General features: G+C 38.8%; 1 protein-coding gene across 2 annotated transcripts in view; it reads left to right on the forward strand.

The window, feature by feature from the left end:
* Positions 1-256: 256 nt before the first annotated feature.
* Positions 257-21,469, forward strand: part of SMAD4 (SMAD family member 4) — a 153,410-nt gene continuing 132,197 nt past the window's right edge. Inside the window, exon 1 of one of the 2 annotated variants that reach the window (XM_053701113.1) lies at positions 257-452. The gene's annotated coding sequence lies outside the window, so the exon portion shown is untranslated. The remainder of the gene's footprint in view (positions 453-21,469) is intronic. The other variant, XM_053701112.1, reaches the window with a different exon arrangement.

Genomic DNA, 21,469 nt, shown 5'->3' on the forward strand with positions numbered 1-21,469 from the left:
TACATCGCTTCAGCACATAGTGGAAATTTGACGAAAGGGAGTAGCATAAAATGCACAAGCTTCTGCTATCACAGCACTGGCAAGTAGTGGCCACTGGCCACCGTCTTGCGGCCGCCTGAGCATCAGCTCACAACCCATCAGTCATACTGGCCACGCCTACTGTAGTTGCAGCCCCAGACCTTCACCGCTTGTAGCACTCCTCCCATCTTCCCTAATGTCCCGGATGTGCCTTCTGTCGCCTACGGCGCATGCGCATTCTAGAGAGGTTTGTTGTCCGCGGACTGGGCGCTGTGGACATTCGGGGAAGGAAGGCAGGGAGGGTGGAGAGAGGGCACAGCTATTATCCGCTCTTTACTCCCCAGCTCCGGGCTTCCTGTAAAATCGATACGGCCTTTACTACATCGCATTCAAGGCCTCTCCGTGATTCTGGTACCTCATATCCTACAAGTAAGGTATCTCGCTGTTCTCCATACACATAAATTGCTTTAGTTTATTGTCCCGTGCACTGGCGGAGGCCTGTAAAACACTGATTTTTCTAGGCATTCACAACCCTTTAACCCGTTATTTGCCAGAAAGATAGAAATGCATTATTGCATTCTATAATAACCGAGTGATTAAACCGCTTGAAAGATGATTTGTATCCAAAAATCACACATTTAGCTAAATATTTGTCTCGCACCCTAGCGAGTGCAGCACCCAGCTAGAAGCTGCAATATTATTGTTTACATCCGCCGACATTTAGTGCCTGACATGCTGTGAGGTGCTTGTGCTCAGTCTTACCCTGCAAGAATCTCCTTTATTTATTCATTGTTCTATGTGGTTTTAGAGAGCAGTTTAGATATAATCGTGTGGGAATCTGAAAGTTTTTCATTTTGGTTTGCATTTTTATTTGTTCTCTTATGTCTATGAAGGATACTTTTTATTGGTACACCAAGAAATACAGCACATAGCACATTGATATTGCTTTTGCTATTGTTGGGTAGAAAGATCCAGAGATAAAATTCTATTCAGTTTATTAATACTAAGCTTTATCCACAGGACGTTTAGCCAACCAGGTGGCACTATGAAGTAGTCTGATAGAGCAAACTAATACTTTATAATATTATAACATTTTATATTATTTACCTAAAAGCCCAAATTAAATGATTAAATCAAAATCTTAAATAAGCTGCATAATTTCTGCAACAAAGAAGATTTATCTTAATATTGGCTTAAAGGGACACTGAACCCAATTTTCTCTTTCATGATTCAGACAGAGCATGCAATTTTAAGCAACTTTGTAATTTACTTCTGTTATCAATTTTTCTTCGTTCTCCTGATATCTTTATTTGAAAAAGAAGGCATCTAAGCTAAGGAGCCAGCAAATTTGTGGTTCAGAACCATGGACAGCATTTGTTTATTGGTGCTGTCCAATCAGCAAGGACAACCCAGGTTGTTCACCAAAAATGGGCCGGCATCTAAACTTAAATTCTTGCTTTTCAAATAAACATACCAAGAGAATGAAGAAAATTTGATAATAGGAGTACATTAGAAAGTTGCTTAAAATTGCATGCTCTATCTGAATCACACAAGAACAAATTTGGGTACAGTGTCCCTTGAAGTTTTATCCAGGTGGTCAGTAAAATCAACCAGGTGGTGTGCCCATTACACATAGTTCAAGGAGAGAACACGTAATAAGGTTTTTTTAAAAGCTAATGTTTAAGCAAAAAAAAGGAACTGCCATGAATATCTTATTGCTGGTGCCCAAGCACAGATGGGCAATCAATAGACTGATGGCATTTATGGCTTTGTTGTGCTGTCTGTTCACTGGCTGTAAAAACTAATGCACATGCACAGTGGGGTCCACAACATCATAAATGACATCAGCTATGAAAAAAAGTATACTTAGGTACAGGTATGTGACTGCTGTTTCTTTACCATTTTAATGAATACATATTCTGGATTGGGTTTTTGTGTGCTGGATAAACAAGAGCAAGTTCTGTATAACCCAATAAACCTTGCTCGTGCTGTTCTTTAATATCTCTTTAAGAAAAAAAGGACTTAGCCACAGTGGTTAGTCAAGTAAGATGTGATTTATCATTTTTATATGATCTTGCGCTATATAATATTTATTAAAAACATGATGGCTGTGCATATGATGTTGGCTACTGGTATACTCTTTAAACCATAGTTACAAGCATTGTGGGCAATATTTTGATGCCTACAAACTTCTACACCAGATGCATTTGACAACCATGTGCAGGTGACAGGGGCTTTTAAATCCTGGTGTGTTGCTGTCCAATAAAGTAAACTAAAATATTCTTCCTGTCACTGTATTCAGCTGTATGGCCATTATTCCTTTGGCAGATAATTTAAAGTATGTTTATAGTTATTTGCAATAAACTCTTTCATTTTTGTCTCTCTTTAGCTCATTTACCATTCATATTTGTTGTGTAATGACACTTTTACTCTCTATAGTTACTGTAACAGTTTTTAAAACCCATATACCTAAATAATATTGAATGCTTAAAATGTGTCCGTCTCAGTATGTGAGAGAGCTTTTAAGTGCAATCAGTCGTACATCATTTCCAGTTTGTGACGTTATTTTGCCATTTACAGAAGATCATTCTAGAGATGAGCACATTTTTCTTTAGTAGACATCTACAAGACTTACGAGGATAACTAGGTGAATTTATTATTTACAAATCAAGTGTATAAAAATCAGCAACCATAATTTGATATTTGTCAGCGGCCTTGGAAAACCTTCGAGGTCCTTAAATGTTTAAGGGACATCAAAGGCAAAATTAAATGGCCATAATAGTATTAAAATGAAGTGCTCTAATTAGTTAGCGCAGGGCTCGACAAACCCAGGAGCCTGGGAGCCACTGGCTCCTAGAATTTTACCCCTAGCTCCTAACTTTTTGGGCTATTCTCCATATATCTATATACAAATCCAACTGTCTGGCTCCTAAAAATATGCCTGGCTCCTAAATATTCTTACTGGCTCCTAATTTTTGAACATATTTGTCAAGCACTGCGTTAGCGCATGTAATTGTTAGACTAGTGACCCTGTGCTACTGTGTGTAAAAGGGCTGTTAAACACACGGTAGAAGTACTGCTGGTCCCAAGTGGAAACTGCAGCTGGTCCAGTCAAAAGGGCTAGATTCACAGCTGTGCCATGCAGCTAACACTGCTGATAGGATCAGCGTCGGTCTCTGCTTGGGACTAGCAGTGCCCTGCGGGTTCCAAGCAATATTTTTACTGTGTGTTTAACCCTTTTGTGCATGGTAGTGCAGGGTCGCTAGTCTTAAAATTTCAAGTTGCTAATGAATAAGAACATTTAATTTTATGACTTTTTTTTTTTTTTTATAGACCTTTTAAAGGGATAGGAAACAAACATTTCCTTTGTGATTCAGACAGAACAACCATATTTAAAAATGTTTCCTATTTATTTCATTCACATGGAAATCTTTGTTTAAGAGATGCCTAGGTAGGTGTCTGGAGCACTACATAGGAGGATATAGTGGGGTAACATTTTTGCAAAACTGCTGCTGTATAGTGGTCCAGACACATGCACACTCCTGAGCTTCTGTCCCTACTTTTCAACAAGATACCAGGAGAACTAATACAATTTGATAATAGAAGAAAATTAGAAAATTATTTAAAATTGTATGCTCTATCTTTAAACTTTCATGGTTTAGAAAAGAGCATGCAACTTTTTAGAGACTTCAATGTACTACGTCTATCAAATTTTGATCTTTTGTTGTCCTTTGTTGAAAAGCACACCCAGGTAATCTCGGGTGCACTTAGCTAATTGGTGATTGGAGGCTACAAGCACATCTCTCTTATCATGAGCTCACCAGATGTTTTCAGCTGGATCCCACTAGTGGATAGCCACTCTGGAACGGACATTAAAGGGATATGAAACCCAAATTTTTTCTTTTATGATTCTGATAGAGAATACAATTTTAAACAACTTTCAAATTTACTTCTATTATTTAATTTGCTTCCTTCTCTTGTTATCCTTTGCTGAAAGGTTTATCTATGAAAGCTCAGGAGCAGCAAAGAACCTAGGTTCTAGCTGCTGATTGGTGGATGCATATATATACCAATTGTCATTGGCTCACACGTGTTTAGTAAGCAACCAGTAGTGCATTGCTGCTCATTCAACAAACATACCAAGAGAACAAAGAAAAATAGTTAATAGGAGTAAATTAGAAAGTTGCTTAAAATTGCGTGCTCTATCTGAATCATGAAAGAAAAAAATTGGGTTTCATATCCCTTTAACTATGCAAGGGTTAAACACATAGAGCCTTATGTTATTGAACTATTGCTAGCACATAACTTATTAGTGCAATTATTTTTTGCGCTTTTATGTCACGTGCTTTAACATTTTATTTGAAATCCTATAGGGCTCATTAATATTTCAGTTTAAATACAGTAAGGCATAACACATTGTCTTTCCCACGTTTATTTGGTCAGACAGTTTATGTGCAAATTAATTTCTTTCACTCCCTATCCTTTGTGTCATTTTTATTAGATAGTTTACGCTCACACTTCACATCATGTTATTTATTTTGAAAGTATGATCGTGTTTTATTTTAAACTTTCATTAACCTATTACTTTCCTCCCATTGATTTATGTTGAGATGGTTATTTAAACAGCGTTTCCAATTTCATGCACAATAGTATTATATTAAACAATTGATTTTTTGTAATCATGTTATCAGTGGTGTTGTGTGCTTTTGTACAGCTGCATTTAATGGTCTATTCTGTTTGCCCCGGTTTTATTTTGTATAGAAAACCGCTTTTTATTCCATCAAAAATGCTTTCAGTTTAAAGGTACAGTAACATCAGAAATGAAACTGTCATTATTTAATTATATTTTCCTAGTTCTCTTGGTATCCTTTGTTAAAAAGTATACGTAGGTAGGCTCAGCAATGTACTACTAGGAGCCAGCTGCTTATTGGTGGCTGCACATATATGCACATTGTGATTGGCTCACTCAGTGTGCTAAACTAGCTCGTTTTTAGGCCTTAGCTTCTCCTTCAACAAAGGATGCCAAGAGCATGAAGCAAATATTAAAATAGAAGTAAAATGGAAAGTTGTATGCTCTATCTGAATCATGAAAATGTTTCATGTCCCTTTATTTTCATTTCGATGTCATCCCCTAACTTGGACACATTCCAGTCTTGTATAATTAAAGGAACATTTAATTTTAGCATTACAAGCACTGCAAATCATTGTTTAACCCCTTGAAAGGGGTTAAACACATAAAGTACCACTCAGGAGCTTCAGAGAATTGCTGGTCCAGAGAAGATACGGATGGTGAGCCAATCTACAGCAGTACTTGAATGACCCACCGGTGTTGATGTTGCTGATTGGCTCACTGTCCCTATCCTCTCTAGACCAGCAGTTCTCTAATGGCCTGGGGATGATTTTAGGGTTTGGGTTAGGCCCCTTAGTTCCGGTGAAGGGTCATCATAATGCTACAGGATACAAAGACATTTAAGGAAATGGCTGCGTTCATCTTTGTGGCAACTGTCAGAGGAAGACTTTCCTGTTCCATTACTGTCCCCCTGTTCATAAAGGGAGGTCTGTGACAACATTGACAAGTGTGGTGTAGAGAAACTCTACTGGAGTATACAGAGACGTGACCTCAACCCTAGTGGATTTGTTTGGGATGAATTGGAACACTGATTGCGAGCCAGGCCTTGTAGTCCAACATCAGTGCTTTGACCTCAAAACATGCTCTTGGCAATATGGGCACAAATGTCCAGAGACTCCAAAGTCTAGTGCAAAGCTTTCCTAGTAGAATGGCGGCTGATGTTGTCACAAAGAGGCAGGGCAACTTTATAGTTAAGCCCATGGTTTTGGAATAGAATGTCCAACTAGCTCATATAGGTGTTATGATCACTTGTCAACTTTTGCAATTTAAAACAAGTGACAGTTTAGTGTTTTGATATATTAGATATGGGTAGTATGTTTGGTCACTTTGTTAAAAGGGACAGTAAACATCTTGATTTTTTTTTTTTTTTTTAATATAAAATGTTATGCACAATGAAGCAACTTTGCAATGTATTTTCATTATTTATTTTGCTTCCTTTAAAATCTAATTTAGCTTTGAATACAGAGCAGTTTCTAACTCTGACCTTGAAATCCCCCCCTGATGACTTCTCAAGGCTAACTCTGCTTCATAGCTGTCCCTAATTAGATTTAACTGATAACGGCAATACAATTTACTGTTTTTGCAAATGGTGGCTGGAGTTTGCCCATTGAAAAATAATTGTAGTAAAAAATAATTTGTTCTTTAGCAACACAGCAGAAATGTCTTGTAATTAGGTGTTCACTGTTTTTAAAAAGGGTAAACCGTGTAATTATTCAGTTGGTCTTGGGTGCTGTTCACTTTTAGATGATTAAGCCCCATATTTTTGGGATTTTATTTAGGTTCAGCCTGTGTTTTAGGAATTTTATAGGTTTAAAAAAAAAAAAAAAAAAAAATGTATGTAGGAATTTTTATGCTTGTTTTAGGAACAAGAGAAAAACTCAAACTTGCAAAATAAGTGTTTAAAACATTGGGCTGATTACACTGTTCAACAAATCCTTTGCATGGCAAGCAACAATGAACTACAAAGATGATCTCACAACACGTGTAAAACTCTATGGCAGTATTTTGTTTGGCATGACACTGAACAATGAAATACGTAGATACATTTTCAGGAGTAAACCCTCTTCTGTCTTCAGCTAAAATCAACTTGAAGATGGAAAAACTTTGCTTTTACATTGCACGAGGTAAGAGATGCAAACTTCTTGTTGGTTATTTCCTTAGGATTTAATGGCATACTTTCTTGGATCTTCTCTTTACAGAGAATTTGACCCTTCCTGCACTTATTGGAAATAAATAAATAATTGGAAATAAATACCTAAGGGCACCAGCACTACTGAAACACATAATTAGGATTAAAAAGGTTCAAAACACAATATTAGAAATTTTTCACCTCCAAATGGTCTTTTTAGGACCAATCAAATTAAAATATTTATTTCTCTGGGCCTTGGAATATAAAAGAAAATTGAAATAGTAAATCAGTAGCGACAGAATAGGTTTAAACCTTATATTTCGGATCTTTATGATAGTGCAACAGAGGAGTAATGTTGGAGATGTCTGACCCCACAATAATCATTGACTACTGCAAGTGTGCGCGCGATATATCTATATCAAGTTGGAGTACAACTCTTAATAGCATCTTATGTGTAGTCTATATTTCCATTATTTATTTTCCCTCTTTTCTTGTAATATAACTTTTATAAATGTGGGTGTTCCTGTTAATTATGGAAGTTCAGACTCCAGACTTAAAGGGACACTGAACCAAAAAATGTTCTTTCATGATTTCAGATAAAACATGAAATTTTAAGCAACTTTCTAATTTACTCCTATAATCACATTTTCTTCGTTCTCTAGCTATCTTTATTTTAAAAGCAGGAATGTAAATCTTAGTAGCCAACTAGTTTTAGGTTAAGCACCATGGATAGTGCTTGCTTATTCCAGGCTGACATTTACCCACCAATAAGCAAGAATAACCCAGGTTCTCATCCAAAAATGGTCTGGCTCCTATGCATCACATTCCTGCTTCTTAAATAAAGATAGCAAGAGAACAAAGAAAACTTGATAATAGGAGTAAATTATAGAAAGTTGCTTAAAATTGTATGCTCTATCTGAATCCTGAAATAAAAAAAAATTGGGTTTAGTTTCCCTTTTAACACTGCTGAATTTCACACAGTCATCATTTGTTTCACACTCTAGTGACTAATTTATAACTGTCCCTCATTGGCCTCTGAAGAAAAGGAAACCTAAGTTACAACATGGAGGGGCCTATTGCTTTATGGGTACTAAAACTGTACACTTTTTTTTTTTTCTTCCAATATTTAATCTACTAACCTAAAAAATACGCATGTGTGCGTTATTAAAGGGACAGTAAAGTCAAAATAAAACAAGTTGATTGGATAGAGTATGACATTTTAAACAACTTTACAATTTACTTCTATTATCAATTTTGCTTAGTTTTTGTGGTATCCTTTTGTTAAAGAGTAATCCTAGGTGAGCTCAGGATAGTGCATGTCTATAGCCATTTAGTAGCAGTGTTTGCAACATTGTTTATTGCAGTGTTATACAATTCTGAAAATACTGCTGCCATAGACTGATAAAGACACTTGAATGCTCTTATCAGCCTCCCTAGGTTTATGTTTCAACAAAGGATAACAAGATCAAAGCAATTTTGATTATAAAAGTAAATTGGAATTCTTTTTTTTTTTTTTTATAAAAGTGCACGTTCTATCTGAATCAGCTTTACCTAGCGTGGAATACATATAGTTTAATGGCACGATTAGGCTCACTGTGATTAGACAGTGAGCCAACAATGTCCTAGTTGGAAAAAACTGCAGCGAAGAGGAGCATGGCTTCACACACAAGGTAAGTATAGTTTTACGAGCCAAATTAGGTAAAATGAAAACAAAAAGCCATCCTTATGTTATTCTGGATCCTAAATATTCTTACTGGCTCCTAAATTTTAAATAGATTTGTCGACCCCTGTTTTGAGCAATGTTTACTGTCTGTTTAAGGCATGCATTGCAGGTTTTTAAGTGACCATAGAGAATAGAACATTATGGTAACACAAAAGCTATAAGTGCAGTGCATACCAATTGCTTTTTAACTGCCTAATATTTGTTCTTTTTAATGAGCAACACAATAGCCTGATACCATATTTTAGTTATGGTAATTCAAATTATATTTAGCGGTTTTGGACAGGAACATTACCCCCCCCCCCCACACACACACACACATGCTAGCATGTTCCAAATTTTATTAAACCATTCTATAAAGGGAAAAAACATATGGACTAAATCCTAAAAAAAAGCTAAAACCTTTTTTCTCCAACATTGGTGTGTCCGGTCCACGGCGTCATCCTTACTTGTGGGATATTCTCTTCCCCAACAGGAAATGGCAAAGAGTCCCAGCAAAGCTGGCCATATAGTCCCTCCTAGGCTCCGCCCACCCCAGTCATTCTCTTTGCCGTTGCACAGGCAACATCTCCACGGAGATGGTTAAGAGTTTTTTGATGTTTAAATGTAGTTTTTATTCTTCTATCAAGTGTTTGTTATTTTAAAATAGTGCTGGTATGTACTATTTACTCTGAAACAGAAAAGGATGAAGATTTCTGTTTCTGAGAGGAAGATGATTTTAGCAGACAGTAACTAAAATCGATTGCTGTTTCCACATAGGACTGTTGAGATGAAGTAACTTCAGTTGGGGGAAACAGTTAGCAGACTTTTCTGCTTAAGGTATGACTAGCCATATTTCTAACAAGACGATGTAATGCTGGAAGGCTGTCATTTCCCCTCATGGGGACCGGTAAGCCATTTTCTTAGTCAAGCAAACAGAATAAAGGGCTTATTATGGGCTAAAAAACTGGTAGACATTTTTATGGGCTAAATCGATTGCTTTATTTGGGCTTTTTATTCATATTTATGCTGACAATTTGCATTTATAAACTTGGGGAACGTTTATTAAACGGCAGGCACTGTGTTAGACACCTTTTCCAGTCAGGGGGCCTTCCTAGTTATAGACTGAGCCTCATTTTCGCGCAATTACTGCGCAGTTGTTTTTTGAGAGCAGGAAATGCAGATGCATGTGTGAGGATCTAAAAATTGCTGGAAAAGCTTCTAGAAGGCGTCAATTGGTATCGTATTCCCCTCAGGGCTTGGTTGGGTCTCAGCAAAGACTATACCTGGGACTGTATAGGGGTTAAATTTATAAACGGCTCCGGTTATTTTAAGGGTTAAAGCTCTGAAATTTGGTGTGCAATACTATTAATGCTTTAAGACACTGTGGTGAAATTTTGGTAATTTTTGAACAATTCCTTCATACTTTTTCACATATTCAGTAATAAAGTGTTTTCTGTTTAAAATTTAAAGAGACAGTAACGGTTTTGTTTTAAAACGTTTTTTGTGCTTTGTTGACAAGTTTAAGCCTGTTTAACATGTCTGTACCTTCAGATAAGCTATGTTCTATATGTATGAAAGCCAATGTGTCTCCCCATTTAAATTTATGTGATAATTGTGCCATAGCGTCCAAACAAAGTAAGGACAGTACTGCCACAGATAATGAAATTGCCCAAGATGATTCCTCAGATGAGGGGAGTAAACATGATACTACATCATCTCCTACTGTGTCTTCACCAGTTTTGCCCACGCAGGAGGCCCCTAGTACATCTAGTGCGCCAATGCTTATTACCATGCAACAATTAACGGCTGTAATGGATAACTCCATAGCAAATATTTTATCCAAAATACCTACTTATCAGAGAAAGCGCGATTGCTCTGTTTTAAACACTGAAGAGCAGGAGGGCGCTGATGATAATTGTTCTGTCATACCCTCACACCAATCTGAAGGGGCCATGAGGGAGGTTTTTTCAGATGGAGAAATTTCAGATTCAGGAAAAATTTCTCAACAAGCTGAACCTGATGTTGTGACATTTAAATTAGAACATCTCCGCGCACTGCTTAAGGAGGTGTTATCTACTCTGGATGATTGTGACAACTTGGTCATTCCAGAGAAATTATGCAAGATGGACAAGTTCCTAGAGGTTCCGGTGCACCCCGACGCTTTTCCTATACCCAAGCGGGTGGCGGACATAGTAAATAAGGAGTGGGAAAAGCCCGGCATACCTTTTTGTTCCCCCCCCCTATATTTAAGAAATTATTTCCTATGGTCGACCCCAGAAAGGACTTATGGCAGACAGTCCCTAAGGTCGAGGGGGCAGTTTCTACTCTAAACAAACGCACTACTATTCCTATCGAAGATAGTTGTGCTTTCAAAGATCCTATGGATAAAAAATTGGAAGGTTTGCTTAAAAAGATTTTTGTACAGCAAGGTTACCTTCTACAACCCATTTCGTGCATTGTTCCTGTCACTACAGCAGCGTGGTTCTGGTTCGAGGAACTAGAAAACTCGCTTAGTAGAGAGACTCCATATGAGGAGGTTATGGACAGAGTTGACGCACTTAAGTTGGCTAACTCTTTTATTTTAGATGCCGCTTTGCAATTAGCTAGATTAGCGGCGAAAAATTCAGGGTTTGCTATCGTGACGCGCAGAGCGCTTTGGCTAAAGTCTTGGTCAGCGGATGTGTCATCCAAGACAAAATTGCTTAACATCCCTTTCAAAGGTAAAACTCTATTTGGACCAGAATTGAAAGAGATTATTTCAGACATCACTGGGGGTAAGGGCCACGCCCTTCCACAAGATAGGTCTTTCAAGGCTAAAAATAAGTCTAATTTTCGTTCCTTTCGCAATTTCAGGAACGGACCGGCCTCTAATTCTGCATCCTCTAAGCAAGAGGGTAATGCCTCACAACCCAAACCAGCCTGGAAACCGATGCAAGGCTGGAACAAGGGTAAGCAGGCCAAGAAGCCTGCCGCTGCTAACAAAATAGCATGAAGGAGTAGGACCAGATCTAGTGGGGGGCAGACTCTCTCTCTTTGCTCAGGCTTGGGCAAGAGATGTTCAGGATCCCTGGGCGCTAGAAATAGTTTTTCAAGGTTATCTCCTGGAATTCAAGGAACTACCCCCAAGGGGAAGGTTCCACATGTCTCACTTATCCTCAAACCAAATAAAGAGACAGGCATTCTTACATTGTGTAGAAGACCTGTTAAAGATGGGAGTGATACACCCAGTTCCAATAAAGGAACAAGGAATGGGTTTTTATTCCAATCTGTTCGTAGTTCCCAAAAAAGAGGGAGCTTTCAGACCAATTTTGGATTTGAAGATCCTAAACAAATTTCTCAGGGTACCATCGTTCAAGATGGAAACCATTCGAACGATTCTACCCACTATCCAGGAAAGTCAATTTATGACTACCGTGGATCTAAAGGATGCGTACCTACATATTCCTATCCACAAAGAACATCATCAGTTCCTAAGGTTCGCTTTTCTGGACAAGCATTACCAGTTTGTGGCCCTCCCATTCGGGTTAGCCACTGCTCCAAGGATTTTCACAAAGGTGCTAGGGTCCCTTCTAGCGGTTCTAAGACCGAGGGGCATTTCAGTAGTACCTTACCTGGACGACATTCTAATACAAGCGTTGTCCCTGTCAAAAGCAAAGGCTCATACAGACATCGTTCTAGCCTTTCTCAGATCACACGGATGGAAGGTGAACATAGAAAAAAGTTCTGTCTCCGTCGACAAGAGTTCCCTTCTTGGGAACAATAATAGATTCCTTAGAAATGAGGATTTTTCTGACAGAGGTCAGAAAATCAAAACTTCTAAGCTCTTGTCAAGTGCTTCATTCTGTTCCTCGTCCTTCCATAGCGCAGTGCATGGAAGTAGTAGGGTTGATGGTTGCAGCAATGGACATAGTTCCTTTTGCACGAATTCATCTAAGACCATTACAACTGTGCATGCTCAAACAGTGGAATGGGGACTATACAGACTTGTCTCCAATGATTCAAGTAGATCAGAAGACCAGAGATTCACTCCATTGGTGGCTGACCCTGGACCATCTGTCCCAGGGAATGAGCTTCCGCAGACCAGAGTGGGTCATTGTCACGACCGACGCCAGTCTAGTGGGCTGGGGCGCGGTCTGGGAATCCCTAAAAGCTCAGGGTCTATGGTCTCGGGAAGAGTCTCTTCTCCCGATAAACATTCTGGAACTGAGAGCGATATTCAATGCTCTCAGGGCTTGGCCTCAGCTAGCAAAGGCCAGATTCATAAGGTTCCAATCAGACAACATGACGACCGTTGCGTATATCAATCATCAGGGGGGAACAAGGAGTTCCCTGGCGATGAAAGAAGTGACCAAAATAATTCAATAGGCGGAGGATCACTCCTGCCACCTGTCTGCGATCCACATCCCAGGTGTGGAAAACTGGGAGGCGGATTTTCTGAGTCGTCAGACATTCCATCCGGGGGAGTGGGAACTCCATCCGGAGATCTTTGCCCAAATAACTCAATTATGGGGCATTCCAGACATGGATCTGATGGCGTCTCGTCAGAACTTCAAGGTTCCTTGCTACGGGTCCAGATCCAGGGATCCCAAGGCGACTCTAGTAGATGCACTAGTAGCACCTTGGACCTTCAACCTAGCTTATGTATTTCCACCGTTTCCTCTCATTCCCAGGCTGGTAGCCAGGATCAATCAGGAGAGGGCCTCGGTGATCTTGATAGCTCCTGCGTGGCCACGCAGGACTTGGTATGCAGACCTGGTGAATATGTCATCGGCTCCACCATGGAAGCTACCTTTGAGACAGGACCTTCTTGTTCAGGGTCCATTCGAATATCCAAATCTGGTCTCCCTCCAGCTGATGGCTTGGAGATTGAACGCTTGATTCTATCGAAGCGTGGGTTTTCAGATTCTGTGATAGATACTCTGGTTCAGGCCAGAAAACCGGTAACTAGAAAGATTTACCATAAAATATGGAAAAGATATATCTGTTAGTGTGAATCCAAAGGATTCCCATGGAATAAGATAAAAATTCCTAAGATTCTCTCCTTTCTACAAGAAGGTTTGGAGAAAGGATTATCTGCAAGTTCTCTAAAGGGACAGATCTCTGCTTTATCTGTCTTACTACACAAGACTGGCAGCTGTGCCAGATGTTCAAGCATTTGTTCAGGCTCTGGTTAGGATCAAGCCTGTTTACAGACCTTTGACTCCCCCCTGGAGTCTAAATCTAGTTCTTTCAGTTCTTCAAGGGGTTCCGTTTGAACCTTTACATTCCATAGATATTAAGTTACTATCTTGGAAAGTTTTGTTTTTGGTTGCAATTTCTTCTGCTAGAAGAGTTTCAGAGTTATCTGCTCTGCAGTGTTCTCCGCCCTATCTGGTGTTCCATGCAGATAAGGTGGTTTTGCGTACTAAGCCTGGTTTTCTTCCAAAGGTTGTTTCTAACAAAAATATTAACCAGGAGATAGTTGTACCTTCTTTGTGTCCGAATCCAGTTTCAAAGAAGGAATGTTTGTTACACAATTTGGACGTAGTCCGTGCTCTAAAATTTTATTTAGAGGCTACAAAAGATTTCAGACAAACATCTTCCTTGTTTGTTGTTTATTCTGGTAAAAGGAGAGGTCAAAAAGCGACTTCTACCTCTCTTTCCTTTTGGCTTAAAAGCATCATCAGATTGGCTTATGAGACTGCCGGACGGCAGCCTCCTGAAAGAATCACAGCTCACTCCACTAGGGCTGTGGCTTCCACATGGGCCTTCAAGAACGAGGCTTCTGTTGACCAGATATGTAAGGCAGCGACTTGGTCTTCACTGCACACTTTTGCCAAATTTTACAAATTTTATACTTTTGCTTCTTCGGAGGCTATTTTTGGGAGAGAGGTTTTGCAAGCTGTGGTGCCTTCCGTTTAGGTAACCTGATTTTCTCCCTCCATCCGTGTCCTAAAGCTTTGGTATTGGTTCCCACAAGTAAGGATGACGCCGTGGACCGGACACACCAATGTTGGAGAAAACAGAATTTATGCTTACCTGATAAATTACTTTCTCCAACGGTGTGTCCGGTCCACGGCCCTCCCTGGTTTTTTAATCAGGTCTGATGAATTATTTTCTCTAACTACAGTCACCACGGTACCATATGGTTTCTCCTATATATATTTCCTCCTGTCCGTCGGTCGAATGACTGGGGTGGGCGGAGCCTAGGAGGGACTATATGGCCAGCTTTGCTGGGACTCTTTGCCATTTCCTGTTGGGGAAGAGAATATCCCACAAGTAAGGATGACGCCGTGGACCGGACACACCGTTGGAGAAAGTAATTTATCAGGTAAGCATAAATTCTGTTTTTTTTTTTGTTTTTTTTTTAAACTGATTTCCTTTCTTTTATTCCATTTGTCTTCAGTGTAAATTCTTTACAGTAGATCAGTCAAACCACTATTTGTAGACTTTAAATTGACATAAGTGAAAAAAGAAAAGGCTTTGTGTTAGAACAATATACAGTATTATTGCCCTGTTTAAACCCTATCACTTATTTTTTTTCGGCATATATCTGATTTTCTCACATGGTGTTTTTTTTTTTTTTAATGCTTGTTTATGTTATATATATATTTGTTTTGCTTGATACTTTTTTTTATTTTTATTAAAAATGTCAAATCTTTATTAGAGCATGTCAAAGTTACAGCAATACAAATCCAAAATTACAAAGTCTATGGCAGTATAGTAGAGTAACAATGATCAACAAAAACAACAACAATTGTGATACATGGTGGAAACATAAGCAGATAATAACAACCATTGTACAGCACGCTGTGTATTACAACCAAGGAAGTAGTATCCAACGAACAAGGATACGTTAATAAGTACAAGACTGCAGTAAGGACATGTGTGTATGGCTGGATGCCGGAGAATGAAGGGAAAGAAAAAAAAAAAAAAAAAAAAAAAAAAAAGAGGGGGAAAGAGGAGGGAAAAAAAAAGAAAAGGGGGGCGGGTTAATGAAGAGGACATAGGCTCATCATGCCCGTCTAGCAAAACTTCAAGACTTTCCAATTTTCGAGACTATCTGATTTGTCTCCAGATTTCTCATGTCTGACAGTGCAAATTTATCTTATTATTAACGGTAAAGATAGGACTCTCCATACACTCCAAGTGGGGAGTATGGACTGTTTCCATAGTCGAGCAATAGATAGTTTGGTTGCCATCAGTAGGTAGATGCTAAGCAAAACCTTAGGGGTGAAGGGAGACCCAATGGATAGATGAAAAAGTATGGTTTGTGGTTTAGTCCACAAAGTGGGATCAAGGTCAAAGCATTTACGAGAGAGCATACTCCAGAGGGACTGCAATATAGGGCATCCCCACCACACATGGGACGGCGATCCCACCTCACCGCATCCTCTCCAGCACAGCAGGGAATTTTAAAGGAGATATTTTAAAGAGCCTCAGGGTAATCCGGTGCCATTGAGTGCACACTTTAAGGTATAGCTCTAGCAAGGTGATGCAATGTACAGCTTGTTTTGTAATTAGAGTGGCCTTAGACCACTCTTCCTGGGTGGCGTGAAAATGCAAGGCTCTTTCCCATGATACAATATAGGGTGATTTGTAGTAAATCGGAGGATTAAGCACATCACGATAAGAGTGACAGTGGCCTAGGAGTTCTCCGGGCCGTGATCCATCGCTGCTCCCAACTAGTGGGGGCACGTAGGGGGAAAACAGTGAACCCCCACGACTGGAGGAGACTCCTCAATCTCCAAAACTCGAATTGTAGCTGGGAAGGCTGATATGTGGAGCAGAAATTGGCAGGCGACATTAACTGTCCATCTGGGAAAAGGTAATTTATGTTGGTGATGCTGTGTGAGTGCCACAGCAAAGGGTGTGAGTCTTTAAGGGCTCGAAGTAGGCCCGACAATGAATCGGTGAGGGGTGGGGGCAATTTGGGGGAGGGATCGGATTTTATCCCAGAAGCATAATGCTGATAGGACTATATAGTTTTGGATGTTAAGAGGTTCGGGTGTGTTTAGGAATCCATAGTAAGTCTGAAAGAGCGAGGAGAGTTGCCTGCTCTAGCCTCCACCACTTACAATCCGAGGTATCTGCATTCCACGGAAGAATATGTGCTATCCTGGATGCTTCATGATAGCACACCAAGTTGGGGGTGCCAGCACCCCCACTCAGCAATGGCAGCTGTAAGATTTTTGTAGCCACTCATGGGTGTTTGTATTTCCAAATGAATTTGTTGCAGAGCAACTGGAACTTTCCAATGAGAGATTTGGGTATGGCTATTGGCAGAGTTCGTAAAAGATATGTCAGCTTGGGTAAGAGAGTCATTTTAAAGGCTGCAACTCTACCTAACCAGGATATACTCGGGACATTCCAGTGCTCCACACATTTTTGGAAAGAGTGGAGAAGAGGATAGAAGTTAGATTCGACCATGGTAGAGATATTCCAGGAGAGGAATACTCCCAGGTGCTTAATTCTCTGCCGTGACCAGTTAAACGAATATTGTCTTTTAAGCTCGGCGTATTCTGTGTCAGGAAAGGCGTCCGTCTTATTTACATTTAGTTTGTAATAGCTGATTGTTCCAAAGGTATGTAGGATGTCAAAAAGAGTGAGGAGGGAATGGGTAGGGTCGCCCAGAAAGATGGTGAGGTTGTCTGCAAACAGCGCAGTTGTTTGAGGAACTCCAGCAATTGTTACCCCCCCCCATTTAATAGCTAGGGCTATTTCTCGTGGGTTAAATGGTGAATCTAAGAAGTCTTTCTGGTCGTCAGTCAAGGTCGGGAGAGAGAGCGGGTCCAGAAAATTTTTGATTATTTAAGAGGAAGGGGCAGGGAAGTCTTGGGAGCTTTCGAAGTTGTATAAGTCATAATAATATTTGGCAAATGCTTTACCAATGTCAATTGGGAGTCTGACTACTCCATCAGGGGTCTTAATGTAAGCTATACAAGCATCTGCTACTCGTTGTCTCTATATTGGCTAGGAGACAATCAGCCTTTGTTCCCTTTAGAGTAGTACATTTGCTTAACTTTCTGCAGTTGCCACTGCATTCTAACGTTATCTAGATTCGCGATTTGAGCCAGTATGCCAGGGTCAAATGTAGACTTTTGTTGGGAGACGAGGTTGCGAAGCTGGATATGGAGCTGTGCTAGGGTCTCTCCCTGGGTTTTCCTATTTTTGGATTGGAGTTTAATAAATATGCCTCGAATGTAGGCTTTAATTGAGCCCCAAAGGCAATAGTCATCTACCAAATTATTATCATTGATGATGAGGAATTGTTTACTTTCCTCCCGCACCATAGTAACATTATTTGAATCGGTAAAGAGAAACTTGGGCAGCCTCCATGGGGGTCTAGGGGCCGAGGCAATGGGGGAGTCCATTGTCACTTGTACAGGAGAGTGGTCTGACCAAGTGCAGTTCGGCATTTGTGCTGTTTGTATGGAATCTAAAAGGCGCGGTTCACAGAAAATAAAATCAATACGTGAGTAGGATTCTCACATGTTTTATATAAATTTGTCATCCCCTATTATAACTTTGTTACATCATTGTATGATTTGGTTTGAATTATAACCAGTATAAATGCATGTTTTGTATTTTGAAGAATAAGGCTGCTAGAATTTAAGACCTGATAATCAGATATTACTTTACTGGGAATCTCTTTGAATTTGCATTCAGTATTCATAGGTTACTCTTAAAGGGACAAAAAAACCTTACTTTTTTTTTTTTATATCGTGTGTGTGTGAGTACTGATCAGTATATTTTCAAATAGGTTTAATTTTGTATTTTGCTTGCCTTCAAAATTAGCATTTCAATATTTTATCATTTCCAAGCCATCCGTTGCAGTCATTATTCATACCCTATCGATAGGGCTATCCGGATAGGACCTCAGTCCCAAACTTTTGTAAATGTGCACCTCTGTATCAGTGATGTAATAGTGAACGTCAGCCATGCTTAGTTTTAGTGCTCGGCAGTGTCGCATAAGAAAGTGATGATCCTTTCTTATGTTAAGCAAGCGTATATTGGTTAACGGTATTGTGCATTTGCTCGGGAGTGCTATTTACTTGATTATGTATGCAGAGATTATGTGTGAAGCTTGGTTACATTTTACATAAGGGGATTTGCTGTATTTAGATGGGCTGAAGGATACTTTGAAATACTACGGTCGAATTCAAAACACACAATATGATTGCAAATGTAAGTTATATTCAATCTACAACTATTTATGTACGAGTTTTATATACTATTATTTAACTGTTATGATGTTTTATGTTCCTTTAATTTATATGCAAAGTATTTATTGGTGATCAGTGTCCTCATGACTCATCTAATGGGCACACCACCTGACTGATTTTACTGACTACATGGCTAAAATGTAAGCCTATGTTAAAGGGACATTAAACATTAAGGGCTAGATTGCTAGTAGAGTGGTAGTTCATGCTCCGCTCTTGTGTTAACTCCACTATAAGTAAACCCTTTTTTTTTTTTTTTAGCGTATTACAAGTTGAAAGTAAAAAGTTTTTCCGATTGCATGCTAACCCAATACTCGCAGAAAGCCAAACTTCGAATATCGCATTATCTATCAAGTCGAGCCAAACACGATCACATTTTTCTCAAGTGCGCTAACCAGACATGAAATATTAATATTTCACATTCCAGTGTTCTTCACATAGCAGCATGTTATGTTTAAATATATCTGATGCTTTTTTGGTACATTATATATCTATACGTGTGTGTTGATATAGATATATAAATATATAGAGAGAGATGTGTGTGTGTGTATATATACTGTACCCTGCAAGACCACACTATTTTAGAATGTAAGTTTAGATGCCGGCCCATTTTTGGTGAATAACCTGGGTTATTCTTGCTGATTGGTGGATAAATTCATCCACCAATTAAAAAGTTGCTGTCCAGAGTCTGAACCAAAATAAAAAAAAGCTTAGATTCCTTTTTCAAATAAAGATAGCAAGAGAACGAAGAAAAATTGATAATAGGAGTAAATTAGAAAGTTGCTTAAATTTGCATGCTCTATCTGAATCATGAAAGAAAAAAATTGGGTTCAGTGTCCCTTTAAGGGGATAATATAGGAATATCTATTTTAAAATACTTAGAGCATATTCTCCATTGTGAAGAACAATAAATGTTAAAGGGTAAGGAAACCCCCAAATCTTCTTTCATAATATGGATAGAACATACTATTTTTAACTTTCAAATGTACTTTTACTATTAAATTTGCTTCATTATCTTGTTATCCTTTGCTGAAGGAACAGAATTGCACTACTGGCAGCTAGCTGAACTCATCTTGTTAGCCTATCACAAGAGATAAATGTATGCAGACACCAATCACCAGCTAGCTCCAACCAGTGTAGGATATGTGCATATTCATTTTCAACAATGGATACCAAGAGAACAAAACAGATTTGAAAATAGAAGTGATCTTTAAAAGTGTCTGAAAATTACATGCTCTATCTGATTCTTGCAATTTTAATTTGGACTTGACTATCTCTTTAAAGTTACAGTACACACAGTTTATTAAATATATATCAATATTGCATAAATGTGATTTTTTATGTTTTCAGCTACTTGACTGCAAAGTGCTCCAATGTGTGTGTGTGTGTATATATATATATATATATACATACATACATACATACATACATACATACATACATACATACATACATGTGTGTGTGTGTGTGTATCATGTTAAAGCCGTTTGCATGCATTTTTTTCGAACACCTTAGACCTCATATCTTTGAGCCCTTAACATTTATATGCATTTTTTTAAATTGTTTTTATTAGACAGTGTTAAGTGTAACTGTACTTTTTTAAATGTATTTTTGATGTGTTTTGTGCAACTTTTTTGTCTCACATAACAGTTAAGCAGAGCTTTGAGGTTGCTCTATTTTGACTTTAAATAGAATTGCGCTCAAGCAAACACGTTTACTTTCAACTTAGATGTGCACTTCTTCTGATGTGCACAAACCGGTGCAATAAACCCCTTTCCGCTTGCAAGCAACTGAACTTCCATTTTGAAATCTAGATTTCACTGCAGGTATCTGAAGGGGAGTTTAGTCGAAAAATGATATGCCCTAATTTGCATGTAATTTTAAAACAAGCAACCCTGTAACAGTATGTGTTGAATGGGTTAAAATACCACACAGGACCAGAAGTGCTATTTGCGCTGCTAAGTCATGTGACCTGTTGATTGTGCCAGTGTCTTTCCACTCAGGCCAGCAGTACCTGCAGCTTTCGAGTGTTACTTTAACTGTGTGTTTAAACCCTTTGCATTGGTTAAACACACAGCATTACCGTACACTTGTGGCTAATTTACGACATGCTCTCATCAAGTTAGGGCATGCAATTTTTTTTTACTATAATGGCCCTTTAAATGCTGAATAGCAAAATGCCCTACACATATAGAATAAATTAATTTTATAAAAACCCACACGCAATGTGCTTACGGACTAATTCATGGGTGTTTATTTTCTTTCTTAGTTGTGGCCAGTAATCACTATTAATTTGTTCCCTGCGCTAAGGAATCACGGTTTAGTATGCAGCAAGGTCAGGCAATTTGTCACATTTTGTATTACACTTGTAGGCAGCAAACTCAATTTGTACACACAATCAAGGTGTTTACAGCAAAGGAATGCAAAATAAATGCATATTACTTTATTTTGGTTTTATTTATGAGGAATTAAATGTTGAGCTTAATGTCCCTTGCAATAATATGCCCTCCCCCATAGTCTTTTGGCTGCATTAATCCACCAGCTATAAATTACCTAACTGCCTAAGCCTGTAGACATAAGTGTTAGTCAATCCCTTGATATTGTAGATCAGATCAGGCAAACGGCAGCTCATAAGGTCAGTCATTAACAAGAGGTTAGCATCTAGATTTTGTTACCTCAGAGTATATGGGTTATTATACCGCTGCAGTCTTCTGACAGGTTAATGTCACTACTACTGCCACCTTTCTCTGGTTTTCTTGTGGTGACTGGGGTGTTTTTTTTGTTTTTTT

This window comes from Bombina bombina, chromosome 2, assembly GCF_027579735.1.
Source record: "Bombina bombina isolate aBomBom1 chromosome 2, aBomBom1.pri, whole genome shotgun sequence".
Taxonomy (NCBI): Eukaryota; Metazoa; Chordata; class Amphibia; order Anura; family Bombinatoridae; genus Bombina; species Bombina bombina.